Source organism: Elephas maximus, chromosome 2 (genome assembly GCF_024166365.1).
Source record: "Elephas maximus indicus isolate mEleMax1 chromosome 2, mEleMax1 primary haplotype, whole genome shotgun sequence".
Taxonomy (NCBI): domain Eukaryota; kingdom Metazoa; phylum Chordata; class Mammalia; order Proboscidea; family Elephantidae; genus Elephas; species Elephas maximus.
Genome location: NC_064820.1, coordinates 222,855,080 through 222,871,917, shown reverse-complemented (window position 1 = coordinate 222,871,917; position 16,838 = coordinate 222,855,080). Strand labels below are relative to the sequence as shown.

The 16,838-nt window shown below is 41.1% G+C and overlaps 1 non-coding gene across 1 annotated transcript; it reads left to right on the top strand.

Moving 5' to 3' along the window:
• The first annotated feature begins 628 nt into the window (after nt 1-628).
• On the top strand, nt 629-735 carry LOC126070773 (U6 spliceosomal RNA). The gene has a single exon (XR_007516294.1). It is a non-coding gene; the product is annotated as a U6 spliceosomal RNA (small nuclear RNA).
• The last annotated feature ends 16,103 nt before the right edge of the window (nt 736-16,838 follow it).

The following is a 16,838-nucleotide window of genomic DNA, read 5'->3' as shown; positions in this document are numbered from 1 at the left end:
ACTGGATGTCCATCTGTTAAAAAAAAAAAAAAAATGAAACAGGGTCCATACTTCACACCATACAGAAAAACTAACTCAAAATGGATCAAAGACCTAACTATAAAACCGAAAGTGATAATGATCATAGAAGAAAAAAATAGGGACAATGCCATGGGCCCTAACACATGACATAAATACAATATAAACCCTAACTAATAATGTATTAACACCTGAAGATAAACTTGATAACTGGGAGCGCCTAAAAATTCAACACTTATTCTCATCAAAGACTTCACCAGAAGAGTAAAAAGATAACCCACAGACTAGGAAAAAAAAAAAAAAAAATTGACTATGACATATCTGACAAGGGTCTAATCTCCAAAATCTACAAAATGCTTCAATATCTCAACAACATAAAGTTAATAATCCAATTAAAAAATGGGCAAAAGATAGGGACACTTCCCCAAAGAAGACATTGGGGTGGCTAACAGACACGTGAGGAAATGTTCACAACCCGTTAGCAGCCAAACTCTTAACCACTATACCATCAGGGTTTCCCTGTTAGTCATTAGAGAAATGCAAATCCAAACTACAATGAGATACCATCTCACCTCAACAATACTGGCACTAATCAAAACAACAGAAAATAATACTCACTTTGTCAGCACATGTACTAGAATTGGAACAATACAGAGAAGATTAGCATGGCCCCTGCACAAGGATGACACCCAAATTCATGAAACATTCCACTTTTTAATAAGAAATTAACTTGAGCTGTAAACTTTCACCTAAAGCACAATAAAAAAGAAAAGAAAATAATAAATGTTGGAGAGGTTGCAGGGAGATTGTAACTCTTATGCACTGCTGGTGGGAGTGAAATGATATGTTATAACCACTATAGAAAATGATACGGTGCCTCCAGAAATAGAAATACCATATGATCCAGCAATCCTAGTCCTAGGAATATATCCTAGAGAAATAAGAGTGGCCACATGAATAGACATATACACATCCATGCTCATTGCAGCATTATTCACAATAGTAAAAAGATGGAAATAACCTGTGTGCCCATCAAGAGATGAATGGATAAACAAATAATGGTATGTACACACAATGAAATACTACTCGATGATAAAGAACAATGATGAATCCGAGAAACATCTCACAACATGGATGGATGTGGAAGGCATTATGCTCAGTAAGTCAATCACAAAAGGCCAGATATTGTATGAGAGCACTATTATAAAAGCCCAAGAAAATATTTACACACACACACACAAAAAAAAAAAACGACAAAGAAATGATGATTAAGGAGGAGAGGGGAAATCACTAAATAGTTGACAAGTGTCAACTTTGGTGAAAGGAAAGACAACACAAGATGTTGGGGAAGTCAGCACAACTTGACCAAGGCAAAGTCATAGAAGCTTCCTACACCACCACACACCCATTGCTATGGAGTCAATTCTGACTCATCGTAACCCTATAGGGCAGAGCAGAACTGCCCCATAGGACTTCCAAGGAGGAACTGGTGGATCCAAGTGGCCGACCTTTTGGTTAGAAGCCAAACAGTTAATCACTGCACCACCAGGGCCCCTAAAAGCTTCCTAGACACATCCAAATACCTTGAGGGACCGAGCTGCTGGGGCTGAGGACTGGGGACCATGGTCTCTGGAGATACCTATGTCAATCAGCATAACATAATTCAAAAATAAAATATTCTATATTCTACTTTGGTGAGTAGTGGCTGGGGTCTTAAAAGCTTGGGAGCAGCCATCTAAGATACATCTATTGGTCTGGAGCAAAGGAGAATGAAGAAAACCAAAGATAAAAGGAATAGATTAGGCCAAATGACTAAAAGAGCACATGAACCACAGCCCCTCCCAGCCTAAGCCCAGAAGAACTAGATGGTGCCCAGCTACCACCACCAACCGTTCTGACAGAGATCACGATAGAGGGCCCGGACAAAGTGGGAGAAAAGTTTAGAACAAAATTCAAAGTCACTCAAAAAAAGACCATACTTTCTGGTCTGACAGAGACTGGAGGAACCCCCAAGACTATGGCCCCCAGCTACCCTGCTTACTCAGAACTGAAGCCACTCTTGAAGTCCACCCTTCAGCCAAAGATTAGGCAGGCCTATGAAGCAAACAATAACACAGTTGAGGAACGTACTTCTTGGTTCAATCAAGTATAGAAGACCAAATGGGCAGCTCCAGCCCAAAGGCAAGACAAGAAGACAGGAAGGAACAAGAAAACTGGACGAATGGACACAGGGAATCTGGTGTGGAAGGGGGCCGCATGCTGACACATTGCAGGGATTGCAACTAATGTCACAAAATAATTTGTGTATAAATTTTTGAATGAACAACTAATATGTGCTGTAAACTTTCACCTAAAGCACAATAAAATTAAAAAAAGAAGAAGAAGCTTCCCTTGGGTACAGTGTTTTGGGGTTGTTTGTTTGGATAATAAATTCACATTATGAAATTCACTTTGGATTTGGGACTCAGTAATAAACTGCCACTTATCAGGATCCAACATAAATGTTTTCCTGATTTTGCACCAAAGTGACTAATATAAGAGTTTTCATATCTGAAGTCATTATCTCCCCCATTTGATAGGAGCGAATTTGTTCTGTTTTCTCTTTAAACACTCCTTTCTCCAACTTATAGGCTTTGTGCAGCATAACTTCAACAATATCCAGAAGCAGTCACTCAGTCTTTCCCACACTGCAAAGTCTCAATAAAATCAGTACATAAGGCCTAAAGAAACCCTCATCTAAATCATTGATAACTTTACAACATGAGGTTTTCCTTTTGTCAAGCACAGCATTTTTTATGTTCTCTCTCCCAGATTGAAAGCTTCAACAGTCAACCTGTGAATTAAAGACCTCACAGCATTGTAACCTGCCTAACAATTCTACTTTTGGGGCTGTGAGGAGGAAGACTTGTAGAACCTACTACATTCACCAGTTGCATCTTGACAGGCTGCTTCCATTCTTAACAATAAGCACTTTACATTTTCTCTAAGATCATTCTCTACAGCTAGCTGTTATGGATGGAATGGTATTCACCAAAACCATGTGTTGTAAACCCTGACCCCTACACCTGCGAATCTGGGGCGCTGGTGGAATAGTGGTTAAGTATTTGGCTGCTAACCAAAAGGTTGGCCGTTCAAATCCACCGGCTGCTCCTTAGAAACCCTTTGGGCAGCCCTACTCTGTCCTACAAAATCTCTATGAGTTAGAATCGAATCCATAGGAACGGGTTTGGGTTTGGTTTTTGGTATAACTATGGATATAACCCCATTTGGAAATAGGGTTTTCTTTGTTGTGTTAACGAAGCCTTATCAGTGTAGGATGTAACTTAAGCCAATCACTTTTGAGATATAAAAAGAGAGATTGGGCACAGAAGAAGGATGTACAGATGAGGTACGACAGATGCTACATGGAGATCACAAAGGAACTGAGGAACAGAAGCTGAAAAGAGACAAGGACCTTCCCCAAGTCCACAGAGAGACAAAGCCTTCCCCTACAGGTCGCACCCCTTCGTGATACTTCTGTTACAGCAGAACTAAGAAACTAAGACACTAGTCACAAAGATAAATGGGAAAACTAAGTATTGGATTTTACATCTTTACATTTCACAAGCTATATTCATCATTCCCGCCTTAGAACTAATAGTTTTAACAATTCCTTCTCATTGCACTCTGGGCCATTCATGCCAGGATACCCAGCAGTGAAGGAGGAAGAAGCAAAGTAACAAGACAACATGGCACAACTTCCTGGGTGCCTCTTCTGGAAACACTGATTTCGTTCTCTCGTCGGTGATTCAAATGTAAACACTGGAGTATAACAGGCAATATGAATCTTTGCTAAAATGCCAGGTGTTAAACATATCTTGGGCCTTTGGGCTGCTCATGTCCTGGACTGGACATGACAAGAAGCATAACTTACAATTTCTCCTCTGTGGCCTCAGAAAATAAGTGAATCCAATATGAACAGCCATTGCAGAATGAGAACTTCAAAATGGCTCTCTCTGTGATTCAAAAATATCACAAAAAACTCTATTGCAAGGTGCTGGACACTGCTAATTCTCTCAGGCTACATTCCTTCAGCAAATATTTATTGATGTATGCAAGTGTGCCAGGAACTAAGCTTTGCTCTGTTGCCCCACTATCTTTCCTGGATCTGGTGCATTGATTTGCTCTCTTTGTTTCTTAGAACACTGAGCTGGCTTTTGAGGCCCACTTAGGAGGCCCCACTCAATTCTCAGTTGAAGCAGAAGGTTTTCGTTAACATTTAAATTAAGTAATAATAAAACAAGGTGATGGGTATATTGGTTTCCTAGTGCTGCCAAAACTAAGCAAAACAAACTGGGTGGCTCATAAGAACAGGCATTTATTCTCTCACAGTTCTGGAGACTAGGAGTCTGAGATCAGGGTATCAACCATGCTGATTCCTTCTGAGCCTCTAAGGGAGAATCTACCCCATGGTTCTCCTCCAGCTTCTGGTGAAGGCTGGGAATCATTGGCAATCCTTGGCTTGTACAGCCATCTTCACATGGCCATAGTCTCTCTGTCTCTGAGTCTCTTCTCTTTTATAAGAACACCAGTTACATAAGATTAGGACCCACGGTTTTTTAGACTCCAGTGTGACCTCATATTGACCTAACTGATAACATCTTCAAAGACTCTGTTTCTAAAAAGGGTCATATTCACAGGTATCAGGGATTAGATCTTCAACAAATCATTTGTGGGATTACAATTCAATCTATAACAGCTGGGAACTGTGAATAAGCCTGTGCCAAAGAAGATCCTATTATGTGCTGAAGACAGGCCAGGGTGTTTGGAAAGTGAGAAAAAGCACATGTCCTGATTCCTGTCTTTAGATTACATATGACTTCTGCATGCAGAAAAATGTACACATGAGACAAATGATGAACAACTTAAAAGAAACAGAAGAGAAAGTATACTATGTCACAGCACATGCTGGACAGCTGCTGAGTATGGGCAACCTGGACAAGAGAGTTGACAGTTCAAACTGTGGTACATTCAGAGAATAGTCTGTAAGTTCATACCAGCAAGGGGGTAGGAACCAGAGGCTACAGAAGGAAGCAGTGAAACATCCAGAAGAGATGGAGAAATCAAAATATGACAGCTGTTGTTATTAGATGCCGTCGAGTCAGCTCTGATTCATATCGGCCCTGTGTTCAACAGAATGAAACACTGCCCCGTCCTGCGCCATCCTGAAAATCGTTGTTATGGTTAGCCCATTGTTGCAGCTACTGTGACAATCTATCTCGTTGAGGGTCTTCCTCTTTTTTTGCTGATCCACTGCTTTACCAAGCATGATGTCCTCCAGGGACTGACCCCTCCCAAATATATCCACAGATTGTTTTCCAGGATGGGGCCAGCCCAAGGTAGAGATTTCAAAGACAGTTTCAGGGCAACCTGCCATTTCTGGCAGCTTTTCCTACATACCTTTTTTTAATTGTGGTAAATATATTTGTAACAAAACATTTGCCATCTCAACATTCTTCATGTGGACCTATTCAGTGACGTTAATTACGTTCATCATGTTGTTCAACCATCACCATTATATTATTCATTTCCAAATTCTTCTCTCACCCTTAGCAGAAGCTCACTGTCCTCTAAGTAATGACTCCTTCTTTCTCCCTACCTCCAGCCCACCCCTGGTAACCACTAATAAATTTTGGTCTCTATGTTATTGTTGTTGTTGTTGCTAGGCGCCATTGTTCCGATTCATAGCAACCCTGTGTTCAACAGAACAAAACACTGCCCAGTCCTGAGCCATCCTCACAATTGTTTTTATGCTTGAATCCATTGTTGCAACCATTGTGTCAATCCATTTTGTTCAGGGTCTTCCTCTCTTTTGCTGACGCTCTACTTTACCAAGCATGACGTCCTTCTCCAGAGACCGCTGCCCTCTGATAACATGTTGGTGTCTATACACTTGCCTATTCTAGATTTTCATATAAGTGGGATCATACAATATTTGTCCTTTTGTGACTGGCTTATTTCACTCAGTGTATTTTCAAGGTTCATCCATGTTGTAGCAAATATCAGAACAACTTCATTTCTCCTTATGGCTGAGTAATATTCATTGTGTGTATATACCACATTTTATTTATCTGTTCATCTGTTGATGTCATACCTGTCTAGATCTTCCTTTTCCAAGCATTTTGACCACAGACCCTGGAGTTGACTGGGTCTGCCATGGGGATAACAAAGCCCTTTCACTGGAGTCTTCCTCTGTCTGCCCTAACCCTGAAGGAGCCAGCACCTTCTCAGAACACAGAAAGCCCTTCAACCACCAAACTCTAGGATTGAAGTACTTTCCCAGTGGTTGGGGGTTCTGGGCTAACAATCGCCAGGTTTCCCCTTGTGGTCGCTTTTTTGTACCTAGAACACAACTGCCCCAGAACAGTTTTGACAAGCCACCTACAACGTTGAGCTGCCATACCCCACATAAGTAAGTAGCATGTTTAATATTAACAGATTTTTCTGTTTACATCATTTGCTGTTTAATGGTCCTACTGTAGGTAATCCTTAATACTTTTAATATATCAGATTAGCTGTGCTCCATTGTTTCTAGCCTGTTCTTTCCGGGAAGCATTTTTGTAGACTCGTTAGTCAATCAGCTAGTCTTTGTGGAAGCAAATGTATCTTCAGGATATCTCACTTTTGATGAACAGAAGAGATGAGAAAGAACACCAACCTACCCTCTAGAACAGCATTGGTTAGGGTAGCCGTATTAGTGTACTAAAACTGCTGTAACAAATAACCCCAAACTCGGTGGCTTAAAACAACAGAAATGTATCCTGTTTTAGTATGGGAGGCCAAAATTTCTAAATCTGGCAGGGCTGCGATACTCTGGGGGCTCTAGGGAAAGTCTCTTTCTTGCCTTTTCCATTTTCTGGTGGCTGCCAGCAATCCTTGACTTACTGCTCTATCACTCCAATCTCTTCCTCTGTGTTCGGATTATCTCCTTTTCTGTCCGTGACATCTCCCTCTGCCTCACTCTTAGGAGGACTTGTCATTGGATTTAGGACCCACTGGATAGTCTGGAATGATCTCCTTACCTCAAGGTCCTTAATCTAATTACATCTACAAAGACCCTTTTTCCAAATTTGGTAACACCCCCAGTTTCCAAGGATTAAGGCATGAATATACCTTTTTGGGGACCACCATTTAATCCGCTACAGTGAGAAACCATCCCAGTTTTCCTGGGACTGTGGGGCTTCCTGAAACTTGGGACTTTCAGGGTGGACATGGAGACTAGTTTGTCCCCCTAACCCTGGAAAACATTTCTAGAAGACTAATACCCTTCAGCAGAGTAAGGCATTGGTTCTCAAAGCGTGATCTCCAGACCAGCAGCATCATGAGGGAACTTGTTAGAAACACAAATTCTTCAGTGCCTCCACAGACCTTTTCCAGTTGCCATCAAGTCAATTTCAATTCATGGTGACCCCATGTGTGTCAGAGTAGAACTGCACTCCATAGAGTTTTTAATGGCTGAGTTTCAGAAGTAGAGCACTGGGTTTTTCTTCCAAGGCATCTCTGGGTAGACTCAAACCTCCAACCTTTCAGTTAGCAACCGAGTACGTTAACTCTTTGCACCACCCAGGACTTCTACTCCAGACCTATGGAAGGAGAAACTCTATGGTTGAGGTCCAGAAATCTGTGTTTTAACTAGTGCTTCAAGTGATTTTAATATACAATAAAGCATGAGAACCAGTGAAGTAATTTTGGATCTTGACCTAAACAGAATAAAAGAATAGGAAAAAAAAAAAAAAAAATCCAACTGGAGTTATTGTTCTTAATTCTGGCAGCATATTGGCCTCACATGAAAAGCTTTGTAAAATTGCTGATGCCTGGGCAACGTAATTGGTCTGGGGTGGTGCCCAAACAGTGGTATTTTTTACAAGCTCCCCAGGCAATTACAACGAGAGTCAGGGCCAAGAACCTAAGCTGCAGGGCTTGATCTAGGGGCAGCTAATGAGCAGGTGAGCTGGAGGAGGTGTGGGTTTCAGGAGAGGCGTGCCACGTTCCTTTGTGCTCTAAGTCACAGAAATCAACAGCACTATGCTTTTATGTTGAACTTACAAAGAATGAAAGACCGTATTTCTTTGGTCTATATACTCATGGGCTACAAAAAGTAATTTCAGGGTAATTTGGAAAACTCAAGTATATGAATAGCTTAGGTGTAAAAGAGGTCCCAAATTAAGACAGAGTGAGTGAGCATTTAATGTGGAAGAAGGGCAGAAAGAAGCTATTTCCCACATATGGTAGTGTGAGGCCAAGAAACTGTATCAGATTGGTAGGATGTTGTCCTTTGTCTGTATAAATCTCACCATTGCAGAAATATTCTGGCTTCCATCTTGTTTCTCTCCACACAGTCTAAAATCATTGGGTTCTTTCCCCCAAGTGTGTCTTAAATGGAGCCTAAGCTTGGCTGCTAACCAAAAGATTGGGGGTTCAAGTTCACCTAGAGATGCCTCAGAAGAATGCCCTGATGATCTACTTCCCAAAATATCAGCCAGCCACTGAAAACCTTTGGAGTACAGTTCTACTCCAGCACACACGGGGTCATCATGACTCGGGGACAGCTCTGTGGCAACTGGTAACTACAGCATTTAAAACCAGGAAGCTGATGATGGTGATCTGAGAGCCCGCTTTATAGAAGCCATGGCACAGATAAGATGACCCAGGAGAGAGGAAATGAAGGCTGAATGTAAAGTCTGAGGCAATTCCCCCATTTATTACTGTGTGGGAGCAAGAGGAGGACCCAATAAGGGGAAGCAAGAAATCAGCAGAGAACAGGAGTGTCAAGAGAATAGAGAAGCAAAGAGTTACTGCTAAGAAAGTACAATCCAGGATGATTTTTATGGACTGAATTGTGTCCTCAAGAAAATGTGTATTGGACTCCTGACTCTTATACCTCTGGATAGGTAAATAAGGTTTTCTTTGTTATGTTATGAGGTCATATCAGTATAGGGTACTTCCTAAACCTAATTCCTTCTGAGTTATGTAAAGAGGGGCATGGCCACTAGACAGTAGAACAAAAATGGGGGAAGACAGATGCTATTTGATGATGATGAAGCAGATGAATCTATAAGCCCAGAAACTCCGAGGATTACCAGGAGCTACTAGAAGCTGAAATAGGTGTAGAAGGACCCCTCCCATTCCAGATTTCTAGCCTCTTCAACTGTGAGAAAATAAATTTCTGTTCTTTAAAGCCATCCACTTGTGGTATTTCAGTTACAACAGCTTTAGGTAACTAAGGCCAGTGATCATCAGTGGCATTTGGAAGTATAGAATTGGGAAGTGGGGCCAGTCTGCAAATGCCTGGTGGGTAAGCACTTTCAAGAAATGTAGACAAAGGGCAGATAGTGTATGGTCCCACTTATATGAAATACCGAGAATCGGCTATGCACAGAGACCAAGGTTTATCAGTGGTTACCAGGGACTGAAAGGAGGAGAATATGGGGAGTTATTGTTTAAAGGGTACAGAGTTTCCATTTGTTGTTGTTGTTAGGTGCCGCCGAGTCGGTTCTGACTCATGGTGACCCTACGCACAACAGAACAAAACACTGCCTGGTCCTGCGCCATCCTTACAATCATTGTTATGCTTGAGCTCATTGTTACAGCTACTGTGTCAACCCACTTCATTGAAGGTCTTCCTCTTTTCTGCTGAGCCTATACTTTGACAAGCATGGTGTCCTTCTCCAGGGACTGATACTTCCTGACAACGTGTCCAAAGTATGTAAGATGCGGTCTCGCCATCCTAGCTTCTAAGAAGCATTCTGGTTGTACTTCTTCCAAGACAGATTTGTTCATTCTCTTGGCAGTCCGTGGTATGTTCAATATTCTTTGCCAACACCACAATTCAAGGACATCGATTCTTCTTCAGTCTTCCTTATTCATTGTCCAGCTTTCACAAGCATGTGATGTGATTGAAAATACCATGGCTTGGGTCAGGCGCACCTTAGACTTCAGGGTAACATCTTTGCTTTTTAACACTTTAAAGAGGTCCTTTGCAGCAGATTTGCCCAGTGCAATGCATCATTTGATTTCTTGACTGCTGCTTCCATGGCTGTTGATTATGGATCCAAGTGAAATGAAATCCTTGACAGCTTCAATCTTTTCTCCATTTATCATGATGTTGCTTATAGGTTCAGTTGTGAAGATTTTTGTTTTCTTTATGTTGAGGTGCACTCCATACGGAAGGCTGTGGTCTTTTATCTTCATTAGTAAGTGCTTCAAGTCTTTTACACTTTCAGCAAGCAAGGTTGTGTCATCTGCATAACTCAGGTTGTTAATGAGTCTTCCTCCAATCCCGATGTCCCGTTCTTCTTCATGTAGTCCAGCTTCTCGGATTATTTGTTCAGCATACAGATTGAATAGGTATGGTGAAAGGATGCAACCCTGACCCACACCTTTCCTGACTTTAAGCCACTCACTATCCCCTTGTTCTGTCTGAACAACTGCCTATTGAGCTATGTAAAGGTTCCTCACGGGCATGATTAAGTGTTCTGGAATTCCCATTCTTTGCAGTGTTATCCATAGTTTGTTATGATCCACAGCCGAATGCCTTTGCATAGTCAATAAAACACAGGTAAACATCCTTCTGGTATTCTCTGCTTTCAGCCAGGATCCATCTGACATCAATAATGATATCCCTGGTTCCACGTCCTCCTCTGAAACCATCCTGAATTTTGGGCAGTTTCCTGTCAATATACTGCTAAAGCCGTTTTTTCAATGATCCTCAGCAAAATTTTGCTTACGTGTGATATTAATATTGTTCTGTAATTTCCACATTCAGTTGGATCACCTTTCTTGGGAATAGGCATAAATATGGATCTCCTCCAGTCAGTTGGCCAGGAAGCTGTCTTCCATATTTCTTGGCATAGATGAGTGAGCACCTCCAGCTCTGCCTCTGTTTGCTGAAACATCTCAATTGATATTCCATCAATTCCTGGAGCCTTGTTTTTCACCAGTGCCTTCAGAGCAGCTTGGACTTCTTCCTTCAGTACCATCGGTTCCTGATCATATGTCACCTCTTGAAATGGTTGAACGTCGACTAATACTTTTTGGTATAATGACTCTGTGTGTTCCTTCCATCTTCTTTTGATGCTTCCTGTGCCATTTAATATTTTCTCCATGGAATCCTTCACTACTGCAACTCGAGGCTTGAATTTTTTCTTCAGTTCTTTCAGCTTGAGAAATGCCGAGCGTGTTCTTCCCTTGTGGTTTCCTATCTCCAGCTCTTTGCACTTGTCATTATAATACTTTACTTTGTCTTCTTGAGCCACCCTTTGACATTTTCTGTTCAGTACTTTTACTTCATCATTTCTTCCTTTGCTTTAGCTGCTCGATGTTCATGAGCAAGTTTCAGAGTCTCCTCTGACATCCATTGTGGTCTTTTCTTTCTTTTCAATGACCTCTCGCTTTCTTCATGTATGTCTTCATGTCTGTCAGTTCGTCGTACTGTGCGGGCTTGCGTATTGTTGTGATGCTGGGAGCTATGCCACAAGTATTCATATAACAGCAGGGTCACCCATGGAGGACAGGTTTCAGCTGAGCTTCCAGACTAAGACAGACTAGGAAGAAGGACCTGGCAGGCTACTTCTGAAAATAATTAACCAGTGAAAACCTTATGAATAGCGGCAGAACACTGTCTGATATAGTGCCAGAAGTTGAGCCCACCCCCAGGTTGGAAGGCACTCAAAAGATGACTGGGAAAGAGCTACCTCCTCAAAGCAGAGTCAACATTAATGATGTGGATGGAGTAAAGCTTTCAGAACCTTCATTTGCTGACGTTGCATGACTCAAAATGACAAGAAACAGCCAAAAACTTCCTTTAGTAATTAGAACCTGGAATGTAAGAAGTATGAATCTAGGAAAATTGGAAATCGTCAAAAATGAAATGGAATGCATAAACATCGATATCCTAGGCATTAGCAAACTGAAATGGACTGGTAATGGCCATTCTCAATCGGACAATCATATAGTCTACTATGCCGGGAATGACAACTTGAAGAGGAATGGTGCTGCATTCATTGTCAAAAAGAACATTTCAAGATCTATCGTGAAGTACAATGCTGTCAGTGATAGGATAATATCCATACACCTACAAGGAAGACCAGTTAATATGACTATTATTCAAATTTACACACCGAACATTAAGGCCAAAGATGAAGAAATTGAAGATTTTTATCAGCTGCTGCAGTCTGAAATTGATCGAACATGCAATCAGGATGCATTGATAATTACTGGTGACTGGAATGCAAAAGTTGGAAACAAAGAAGACGGATCGATAGTTGGAAAATATGGCCTTGGTGATAGAAACAATGCTGGAGATCGAATGATAGAATTTTGCAAGACCAACAACTTCTTCATTGCAAATACCTTTTTTCACCAACATAAACAGTGACTATACACATGGACCTCTCCAGATGGAACACACAGAAATCAAATTGACTACATCTGTGGAAAGAGACGATGGAAAACCTCATTATTATCAGTCAGAACAAGACCAGGGGCCGACTGTGGAACAGACCATCAATTGCTCATGTGCAAGTTCAAGCTGAAACTGAAGAAAATCAAAGCAAGTCCACGAGAGCCAAAATATGACCTTGAGTATATCCCACCTGAATTTAGAGACCACTTCAAGAATAGATTTGACGTATTGAGCTTCTATTTAGGTGATTAAAAAAATTGGAGATGGATAATGGTGATGGTTGTATAACAAGATGACTGTAATTAATATCACTAAATTATACACTTAAAAATGGTTAAAATGGCAAATGTTTTGTTATATATATTTTACCAAAATATGTATATATATTTTTTAAAGTAGTCAACTTTTTAAAGAAATTCATCCGTGAAGGGAAGAATAGAAGTCTTAGAAAGTACCAGGGTCACTGTGGAGGTAATGTATTTCCAGAATATCTCGCTTTTGATAGGCACAAGAAATAAGAAATATTCCCATCCTTGAAGAGCAACGGTTAGGGCTACCAACAATCCCATTTTTCTTGGGATTAGGGTGTTTTGTTTTTTAAAGATAGAGTAGATTAGGCCTACTGCATATTTTTATGCAGGAAGAAAGGAGGCTATGATGAGAAAGAGACTGAAGCTTTAAGAAAAGGTGTGAAATCATTGTGGATTCCCTTTCCTGAAAAGGCAAGAAGGATTGTGATCCAGAGAAAAACAGCACTTGGATGCAAACCAAAAAGTTGGTGATTCAGACCCACCAGCCACTCCTTGAGAGAAAGATGTGGCAGTCTGCTTCTATAACTACTACAGCCTTGGAAACCTGATGGTTTTTCTGTCCTATAGGGTCACTATGAATCGGCATGGATTCGAAGGCAATGGGTTTACACACTCACACTATTAGTCTTGGATGAAGAAGAGCTAAAGTTTTCCTTAGAAGCGAGGATGGTGAGCCTTCGGCCCACTTTCTTTGGATATGTCATGAGGAGGGACCAATTGCTGGAGAGGACGTCACAGTTGGTAAAATAGAGGGTCAGCAGAAAAGAGGACGACACTCAATGGGATGGATTTACACAATGGCTGCAACCATGAGCTCAAACATAGCAATGATTGTGAGGATGGTGCAGGACCAGGCAACATTTCATTCTGTTGCAAGTATGGTCATCATGAGTTAGAGTGAACTCTATGGCAACTAACAAAAACAACACCACATTCACACTAGGGGGAGTTTGAGGATTTCTTTTTGGCTCCATCAAAATGACCTGCACATAGCAATGAAAAGATCTAGCCAAATATCTCTGTGTTGAAGCCACCAGTTAATAAGTTCTATACACAGACACTTTTTTTTTAATAATTTTTATTGAGCTTTAAGTGAACCTTTACAAATCTAGTCAGTCTGTCACATATAAGCTTATATACACCTTTCTCCATACTCCCACTCATTCTCCCCCTAATGAGTCAGCCCTTCCAGTCTCTCCTTTCATGACAATTTTGCCAGTTTCTAACCCTCTCTACCCTCCTATCTCCCCTCCAGACAGGAGATGCCAACACAGTCTCAAGTGTCCACCTGATACAAGTACCTCACTCTTCATCAGCATCTCTCTCCTACCCCTTGTCCAGTCCCTTCCATGTCTGATGAGTTGTCTTCGGGAATGGTTCCTGTCCTGGGCCAACAGAAGGTTTGGGGACCATGACCGCCGGGATTCCTCTAGTCTCAGTCAGACCATTAAGTCTGATCTTTTTATGAGAATTTGGGGTCTGCATCCCATTGATCTCCTGCTCCCTCAGGGGTTCTCTGTTGTGCTCCCTGTCAAGGCAGTCATCGGTTGTGGCCGGGCACCATCTAGTTCTTCTGGTCTCAGGATGATGTAAGTCTCCGGTTCGTGTGGCCCTTTCTGTACAGACACTTTTTTAAGGCACTGCCCTTCAAGTATGAATTGACAGCCAAGGATCAGCAGGCATTTAACAAAAGCACCTAGTGCAGTGTTTCTCAACCACGGCACTATAGACATTTTGGGCTGGACAATAATTTGTTGTGGGAGCTATCTTGCGTGTTGCAAAATGCTTAGCAACATACCAGACCTCTACCCACTAGATGCCAGTAGAACCACATCCCAGTTGTGGCAACCAAAATTAACTCCAGACACTGGCAAACATCCCCTGAGGATAAAATTACCCCCCAGTTGAGAACGACTGATCTAGCATGAATGGAAAGAGAAATTATAAAACAAACAAAGAGAAAAAAGGGAACAGACCACATAGGAAGAATAATAAATCACTGGGAAGAAAAACTATAACTAATATTCTGATAGATATGGGTAGACACTGTCTTTATAAAACAAGAATAAAGTGTGATTCAAAACAATTACATTTAGGAAACAAAAAATAGTGTATGTTAAAAACTAAAAGTATGTATACCGCCATGGTAGTCAAAACAGCCTGGTACTGGTACAACAATAGACATATAGACCAACGGAACAGAATTGAGAATCCAGATGTAAATTCATCCACCTTTGAGCATCTGATATTTGACAAAGGCCCAAAGTCTGTTAAATGAGAAAAAGACAGTCTCTTTAAAAAAATGGTGCTAGCATAACCGGATATCCTTGTGCAAAAAAAGAAACAAGACCCATATCTCATACCATGTACAAACACTAACTCAAAATGGATCAAAGACCTACATATAAAATCTAAAATGATAAAGATCATGGGAGAAAAAGTAAAGACAATGCTAGGAGCCCTAATACATGGAATAAACAGAACACAGACTATAACTAACAATGCACAAACACCAGAAGAGAAACTAGATAACTGGGAGCTCCTAAAAATCAAACACGCTCATCAAAAGACTTCACCAAAAGAATAAAAAGATCACCTAAAGACTGGGGGAAAAAATTGGCTATAAGATACACAATTAGGGTCTAATCTCTAAAATCTACAAGATACTGCAAAACCTTAACAACAAAAAGACAAATAACCCAATTAAAAAATTGGCAAAGGATATGAACAGACACTTCACCAAAGAAGGCATTTAGGCTGCTAACAGATACATGAGGAAATGCATAGGATCATCAGCCATTAGAGAAATGCAAACCAAAACTACAATGAGATACCATCTCACCCCAACAGGGCTAGCACTAATCCAAAAAACACAAACTAATAAATGTTGGAGAGGTTCTGGAGAGAGACTGGAACACTTAAATACGCGCTGCTGGTAGGAATGTAAAATGGTACAACCACTTTGGAAATAGAATTGGCACTTCCTCAAAAACTTAAAAATAGAACTACCATACGATCGAGCAAGCCCACTCCTTGGAATATATTCTAGAGAAATAAGAACCGTCACATAAATAGATATATGCACGCCCGTGTTAATTGCAACACTATTCACAATAGCAAAAAGATGGAAACAACCTAGGTGCCCATCCACAGATGAATGGATAAACAAATTATGGTATATTCACACAATGGAATACTATGCAACAGTAAAGAACAATGATGAATCTGCAAAACATAACATGGATGAATCTGGAAGGCATTATGCTGAGTGAAATTCATCAGTCACGAAAGGACAAATATTGTATGAGACCACTATTATAAGAATGCAAGAGAAGGTTTAAACACAGAGGGAAACATTCTTTGATGGTTACAAGGGTGGGGAGGGAGGGAGAGGGAAATTCACTAACTAGATAGCAGACAAAAATCATCTTAGATAAAGGGAAGGACAACACACAATACAGGGAAGTCAGAACAACTGGACTAAACCAAAAGCTAAGAAGTTTTCTGAACATAACCAAACACTTCGAGGGACGGACTAAGTGGGGCTGGGGTCTGGGGACCATGGTTCTGGGGGACATCTAGGTCAATTGGCATAACCAAGTTTATTAAGAAAACGTTCTGCATCCTACTTTGGTTAGTGGCATCTGGGGTCTTAAAAGCTTGCGGGCAACCATCTATGATGCATCAATTGGTCCCAATCCACTTGGAGCAACTGAGAATGAAGAACACCAAAGACACAAGGAAAATATTAGCCCAAGAGACAAAAGGGCCACATAAACCAGAGACTCCATCAGCCTGAGACCAGAAGAACTAGATGGTGCCTAGCTACTACCAATGAACATCCTGAGAGGGAATACAACACAGAGTCCCTAATGAAGCAGAAAAGTGGGGTGCAGAACTCAAATTCACATAAAAAGACCAGACATAATGGTCTGGCTGAGACTGGAGGAAGCCCACTCTAGGAAACTCTATGGGTCAGTTCTACTCTGTCACATGAAGTTGCTATGAGTTGGAAACAACTCAATGGCACACAACAACAACAACAACAACAACAACATGGTGGTTAT